Raw genomic sequence first — 8,004 nt, forward strand, 5'->3', positions numbered from 1 at the left:
GGCCTCATCATGTAATGAGGGGAGTTTTTAATGCTGCTGTTATTATAATTGCAAATATTTCTATTGTAAATGAGTCCTGCAACAACTGCAGATAAACAGCAGGGTGAGACAGAGACTTTCTATGCTTGTATTATGTATGCAATGTTGCACCATGATGTTATAGATTTGATTGGATATATATATATATATTGTAATTTATTATGAATTTTAAACTTTCTTTCTATCAATGCAACATTTTCTTACGAACTAAACATATTTTATATTTAGACATGATATAAATGTAAGTGTATTGATACAGAACTATGCTATACAGAAAATACATGCATGTACAGTATATTTCTAGTCCCTATTTCGAAAAAAGTGAAGATTTATAACAATAAAGGGGGGCAGAGAACACTATTATTATCTTTTTATTAATATGGTTTTATTATTATCCTAAAGTAAGTTAATGTAGATGACTCAAAAGTATAATTGCCTGTATTAAAAAAAACGTCACAAAAGAAACAAACAGGTGCTTGTTACTCTGTTTGACAGAATGAGCACCCCTCCCTTCATTCATTGCATGGTATGGGCGCCTGAGCAATGGAGCAAGCGGAGCAGGTGCATCCCCACAATTGACCTTGGGGGAGCAAACGTGTGCTTTTGCACCCCCACTTTTTGATCATATGAAAAATATGATATGCCCCCCCAATATATCACTGTAAACATAAGTATGTAATTTCAATCGAATTAATAATACGCAATGAAAGAACTTGTGCTGATTATAGACACTTAATAGCGAGTTTTTAAGTTTCCAAAGATTGTGACCCCCCCCCCCCCCCGCATTTCGCTCACAATGGTTTGATCAACTGCCTCCCACCCACGCAGTCCTGATGCAGGTAGGCTGAGTGTAAATCACCGCGACCTGTCGTGGCAGACCTTTACAGTAAGTTGTTCAAACAAAGAATATGTTAGACATATCTTTACTTCTACCACTCAATACAATAAAACACATTTATAATCATCACCTTCTCTTCATTTTCGCTGCATTGAATTACAGGTCACTCTTTATGTTAGCTAGCGGTTAGCTGACGTTTGCTAGCTAGCTAGTAACATCAACCAGTGTGTGTGTTTGACTAGCTAGCTATCTGGTAGATCGAAGCCCATTAGAGTTTGAGTTTATTAGGATCCCCATTAGCTGTTGCATGACAACAACTAGTCTTCCTGGGGTCCACATAAAACATTACATTCGACAAGACTTTTACAGAACAGAAAATAAAAAACTGATTTCCGAAGTCCATTTTCCTTCAAGCATTGACTTTCATATTTTCCATCATATACCACTTATTTTCTGATTCCATTTCATTGGAAACAAAATAATGATAATAAAATAAGAATAAAGTAGGCTACTTATATCTATCTGCATTTACAGATGCCAGCCTTCAATTCTCTTAAGGTACAACTACCTGAAATGAAAATAAAAGAAGAATGAATTATAGAATGATAGAAGATAATATGATAGAAGCCCATCTCCTACTGTAACTAACCTGCACACTGTGTGTGTGTGTGTGTGTGTGTGTGTGTGTGTGTGTGTGTGTGTGTGTGTGTGTGTGTGTGTGTGTGTGTGTGTGTGTGTGTGTGTGTGTGTGTGTGTGTGTGTTGTGTGTGTGTGTGTTGTGTGTGTGTGTGTGTGTGTGTGTGGTGTGTGTGTGTGTGTGTGTGTGTGTGTGTGTGTGTGTGTGTGTGTGTGTGTGTGTGTGTGTGTGTGTGTGTGTGTGTGTGTGTGTGTGTGTGTGTGTGTGTGTGTGTGCGTGTGTGTGTGTTGCCAGCCAGGTAGAACATGGCAGAAAAAAGAAAAAATCATGTATTCAACCCAGTTCAGTGTATTCATACGTGTATTGCTCTCCTGTGTAGAATGATGTGGTGGTGACAGTGCAGACTCAGGGAGGAGGCAGAGAAGGAGAGAAAGAGACACAAGAGTTACAGGTAATGGAAATATCAGTCAGCTTAAAGTGTAGGATAACATAACAAATTAAGACACAAATACTTGGATAATATATTCCCCCCTCTCTCCCTTTCTTTACAGAGTAGCATAAAGATTGTGTATTCAAACCAGTTCAGTGTACTCATAAGTGTAATGCTCTCCTTAATGTAGAATGATGTGGTGACTGCAGACTCAGGGAGGAGGCAGAGAAGGAGAGAAAGAGACACAAGAGTTTCAGGTAATGGAAATATCAGACAGCTTAAAGTGTAGGATACCATCCCTAGTCAAAAAATGCTATAGGAATCTCTATACGTTTTTGGAACCCTATAGGAATCCTTTAGGATCCCATAGGATTTTCAGACAGTTCTGTGCTCTATATTGCAGGAAATTGCACGTACAGGTGTTCATTAAATTTAAAAAAATGCTGCCATGGAGGTGGTCGTGCCTGACCCACTCCAAACCACCCCTTGCCTGCCAGTTACTAATCTTGCACCCCCACTTTCAACTATAATATCATATTATTATATTATAATATTCACATTTAGTTACTCTAGTTCTTCCAGTAATTGCAATACCATTGACCACTGGTACATTAAATTGAGGTTGTTACAGTAGCTATAGCTAGATTTGAGCAATTGGAAAATATCTATACAAATGATTATTATTATTATAACAATTTAGAGATAGCTCGAGCTGTACTGTGTTATTACTATTATAGGGCATTTTATAAATGATGTACACTATGGATACTCTAGAGCCAGGGCCCTCGAGCAAGGCAGCCAACGAGGAGAGCAGAGGTGAAGAGGCAGAAGTACCAGTACAAGAAGAGGTCGAGGACCATGAAAGCAGCACAGATGAGGAGGAAGCAGCTATGGACAGTCAATGTCAGGGACAAAGTGAGGCTCCGACACAGGATGCCACAGATACTGAGCCACCTGTAGTGGTGTCTGAGGTAGAAGATCTGCTATCACTTGACCCAGGGTTGTTCCCAGCTAGGATGAGTGACAAGGACAGGGCAACTATTGTAAAGAAATTAGCAATGCGAGAAACAGATCAAGAATTTCCACATGATTCAAAGGGAAAGAGATTTCCAGATTACTTGAAATACACCAAAGCAGATAAGGGTAGGGGAAAAGTGAAAAGGGACTGGTTGATTCACAGTGAAAGTGCAAATGCACTGTTCTGCATACCATGTGTTCTTTTCTCCAAGGAGCAAAAAATACCCTCTCTTAGTGCTTTGAGTAGTGACCAGGGATACAAGATGTGTGACGTCGAGTGGCGTCGCATATATGATAAATTCCCAAGCCATGAAACAAGTAGGAATCACAGGGACTGTTATTTGCGATGGAAACACCTACAGTGTTCGGTTATGACTGCATGTGGCGTTGATCATCAGTTGCAGAGAGAGCTACAGTCTGAAATTGAGAAAAACTAAGCTATCTTGCAGAGACTCCTTGATGTCACTCTGCACTTGGCAATGAGGAATTTAGCTTTCCGAGGTAAAACGCATGCTTTGGGCGATGTCCACAATGGACATTTTGTAGGTACGCTATAACTTTTGTCACGATATGATCCAGTCTTGAAAGACCACTTAGACAAAATCAGGACATCCAAAAAAGGAAGCCGGCTAACTCATTATCTGAGCCCAGACATCCAGAACGAGTTTATTGAATTGTGTGGGGGAAAGGTTTTAAAAACCATTCTGACGGAAAGGGAGGATGCCATATACTATGGAATCATTTGTGATGCAACGCCTGACATTTCCCACACCGAGCAAAATGTTGTGCTCATAAGATATGTACATTATAATGAAGACACAGGCGAATGGGAGATCACTGAAAGATGTATTGAATTCAAAGATTTCAACGGAAAAACAGGATGTGAAATAGCAGGCATGATGGAGAGTGTGCTTCTGGATCTAGGGATAGACATTAGTGATTGCAGGGGGCAAGGGTATGATAATGGGGTGAATATGTCAGGGAAAATCAAGGGAGTCCAAGCCCAAATACTGAAAAAGAATAATCTTGCTACTTTCTCACCTTGTGCCTCCCACACGTTGAATCTGGTAGGCGTGCATGCTGCAGAATCGAGCCCTGAAGTGTCCAACTTTTTTGGTTACATTAACCGCCTCTACACATTTGTAAGTGCCAGTCCATCTCGTTGGTCTATATACAAAATGAAAACAGGTTGCTCTGTACATAGGCTATCTGACACTCGCTGGAGTGCGAGAATTGATGCTGTGAAACCTGTAGCAAAGCACCTACCTGGTGTCATTGAAGCCCTTGCTACCATACTGAGCTCATGCAGTCTCACAGGTGAGGCCAGATCTGAAGCTGTTGGTCTGAGGAACTACCTCATGTCATTTGATGCCATTGTCCTTCTCACCATTTGGGTGAAAGTATTGCAATCTATTGATGACAGAAATGTGATACTCCAGTCAGGGAAAATCTCAATAGAGGTGGAGGCAGGTAATGTTGCTGCACTAAGAGATGAGATGCAGACTCTCAGAAATGGATGGGATGCTATTCTGTCTGAGGCATCAATGGTAGCTAAGGAAATGGAGGTTCCACCTCATTTCAAAAAAGAACTTTGCCGTGAGAGGAGGAGGAAGAGGTTTCATGATGAAACTGCTGAAGGAACAGGTCAGGAGGATAGGCCAGAAACAACATTCCGTAACAATGTGTTTTTCACTGCCATGGACCAGATCATAAGTGACTTGGACACTCGGTTCCAAACAACAGCAAATATTGTTGAAGAATTTGCTACCATACTTAAAATTGGGAAGTTGAGTGACAGTGTCATGGCTTCTGTGTGTCAGCCACTGAGGGAGAAATACTCACAGGATCTCACAGATCAGTTTGAGAGTGAGATAAGGCATCTCAATAAAATATTTTCTGCCACTTTCCCCCCTGATTGTAGCTCTCTTGATCTACTGAATGCAATATACAAGATGGAACTCCAGAGCATTTTTGGAGACGTTTGCATTGCCCTCAGAATTTTCTTGTCGCTCCCAGTTACCGTAACTGGTGGCGAAAGATCATTTAGTAAGTTGAAACTTATCAAGAGCTATTTAAGATCTACCATGTCGCAAGAGAGGTTGAACAGCCTTGCAATGTTATCGATTGAAAGCAAGCTGGCTCTGTCAGATTTTGCCACCAAGAAGGTCCGGCGATTGGCGTTCGGGATTTAGGGATACAAATCCAGTCTATGACAGGATTGTGGGATGTTTCCCTATAGTAAGCTGACAGGCTACAGCCCACATTGTGAACAATTACTATCTGATGCATAGTCCTCTAGCACTACATTTTTAATTGTTTGCTGTAAGTGTGTTCATGTCCTGAGAGTTTATTGTTTTATAATTGTGTTCAAATCTTCAGTTAATTTATACTTTTGTCCTTGTGTTGTTCAAATCTTAATTTAATAAGTCAAAGAATGTTGAGATTTGTTATTTGTTCATTCCTGTATTGGGTGTAATTTTCAATTAAATAGACAGAAGATAAAGTCGATAGTCAGTGCATGTTGATTTCTTGCAGTCCATTACAGTTCATTAACTTCAACAGGGTTTTCGAGGTTGGGTTTCATCGTGTCGTTTAGGGGGTAGACGCAAGGTCATGACTCCACCAGTATCCAAGAATCCTGAATTGTCCCCACCAATAGCTCAACACTTGTCACTCGCGCCTCCTTGAATTACTTGCGCGTGTAACAGGTAGGGCTTTAGCACTCTGCTGAGAAAGGCAGCAACCCGGCCGCTACAGCAAAAAAGCTAGTGCTCTGCCCGCGACAGTTCAAAATCTGCTTCGTAAAAGGTATATCCAAGCAGGGAACGATTGTATACTACAGAGCACATCAAAATGTAAGTGTCTGTCAACCTAATAGTGTGCTTGAGTAGACTATTTGTGTTGGAGATGGGATTACAGAGAGACAGGACAAGTAACAGCTTTTGTATGTTGAGTATCAGAAAACATTGTCACAAGAATAGGGGAAAATATGCCTAGCTAGTGCGACTCAAGGTTCTTTGGTAGACTATTGCATTGGTCCATTCATTGAAGATGAACGCAATGCGACATCCTTTACTAGGCTCACCCACCAGGTGGGTTCAGGTGCTGAACTGCTGATCCGAATGTATAGGTAAAAACCATATTATGCGTTTTCATCAATAAATAAATGGCCAAATAACGCGCACTCGCATGGATTGGGGGCCCACAAATAGATTATTTCATGGGGCCCAGAATTTCCAGCTACGCCCCTGTGCATATCACAGGTTTTTTCACTATTTACTACCTTTAAACTGTTGTCAAAAAGAAGCCACTTTTAATTGTATTGGGTTTATTGAGCAGTCAATATAATGTAATGACTTGGTACAGCAAATGTTGCTCCCTAGCTAGCTATCTAGCATCAATCCTGTGTAGGGCTCAGCATCCATGTGCGATTTGAGACAACGCTACCTGGTTGAAATTCACGCAATGCGCATGTGTTTACATTATTCAACAAGACAGCGTTCAAAGGGAAGTATTTGAATTGAGACACAGCAAGGGACTCCCACCAACATGCACGAGTGGCCGGCGCAGGTGCAAAACAAATCACAAAGAAGCTCAGATTTGAACAAACACAGAGGGGGTGTTATCTACATATTTGCTCTGGGCTAATGCACTTTAAACTTTTTTAATAAATTGCAACTGCATAAAAAGTATAATTCATAAGTTTGTCTTTTCAGTGGAAGATGCAACTTCCATCATGGGATGATAGGTTCACTATTTTCATCTACTGCCAGAGTTTGCATCATGTGTTGATGTTTGGATCTTACATCATATGTTTGCTTTGGAGCATGGAGGATGTCCTTTACACCTCTGATTGGGAGGATCCCTCTGAGATGAGAGTTTGAGATCATCTGACATGAACACAAGAAGGTGTGAATTCTTAATGAGAGCAATAACTATGTGCTGATGTTTGTTGTGTAAAGTTCCTGACAAAAATCCAGTCTAATGGGCTTCATTAGTCAGGTAGAACACACACACACTGTGTGTGTGTGTGTGTGTGTGTGTGTGTGTGTGTGTGTGTGTGTGTGGTGTGTGTGTGTGTGTGTGTGTGTGTGTGTGTGTGTGTGTGTGGTGTGTGTGTGTGTGTGTGTGTGTGTGATGTGTGTGTGTGTGTGTGTGTGTGGGTGTGTGTGTGTGTGTGTGTGTGTGGTGTGTGTGTGTGTGTGTGTGTGTGTGTGTGTGTGTGTGGTGGTGTGTGTGTGTGTGTGTGTGTGTGTGTGTGTGTGTGTGTGTGTGTGTGTGTGTGTGTGTGTGTGTGTGTGTGGTGTGTGTGTGTGTGTGTGTGTGTGGTGTGTGTGTGTGGTGTGTGTGTGTGTGTTTGTTACTGTAAAAGCTAAAGGATTGGAAAAAAAACATATTGTGAGATGCACAAATTGACCATAATTTGTGAATTCCATGTGAAAAGTTAGGAATTCCTTGTCTCACCACACCGAGGCCTCTGACACCCTTTCATTAATCATTACATGGCATTACATTACATTACATTTAGCTGATGCTTTAATCCAAAGCGACTTACAATTAGTGCTTTCGACCAAGAAGATACAAACTTGAAGAAAACAGAATCATATAAGTGCATCAGGTTTCATAGAGCAAAAACATTTCAAGTGCTACTCAACTGGCTTTAGATAAGCCAATCCTTTATTAGTATATAAGTGCTTCGATAGTAATTTTATTTCTCGAAGTGGAGTCGAAAGAGATGAGTTTTCAGTCTCCCCCGGAAGGTGTGTAAGCTATCTGCTGTCCTGATATCAATGGGGAGCTCATTCCAGCCAGGATAGCAAACCCACGTGTTTTTGCTGATGGGAACTTGGGTCCCCCTCGCAGTGCAGGTGGACAACACGTTCTCACTCCCAACCTGTCACATATTGACGGACGGTCAGGGCCCCTCCCCGTCACTCTATTACGTACAGGGTACCCCTTGGAAGTCAGTTTTCAACGGGCAGGGCCATAGACCTTCATAGACCTCCCATAGCGTTGATAATAGACGCCATGAGAACGCTCCCC

General features: G+C 41.4%; 1 long non-coding RNA gene across 1 annotated transcript; it reads left to right on the plus strand.

Moving 5' to 3' along the window:
• The first annotated feature begins 1,892 nt into the window (after window positions 1–1,892).
• Window positions 1,893–3,209, plus strand: LOC117542891. Its single transcript, XR_004568503.1, has 3 exons — window positions 1,893–1,965; window positions 2,135–2,201; window positions 2,719–3,209. It is a non-coding gene; the product is annotated as an uncharacterized LOC117542891 (long non-coding RNA).
• Window positions 3,210–8,004: the final 4,795 nt, after the last annotated feature.

The sequence above is a fragment of the Gymnodraco acuticeps genome, unplaced genomic scaffold, assembly GCF_902827175.1.
Source record: "Gymnodraco acuticeps unplaced genomic scaffold, fGymAcu1.1, whole genome shotgun sequence".
Lineage (NCBI taxonomy): Eukaryota > Metazoa > Chordata > Actinopteri > Perciformes > Bathydraconidae > Gymnodraco > Gymnodraco acuticeps.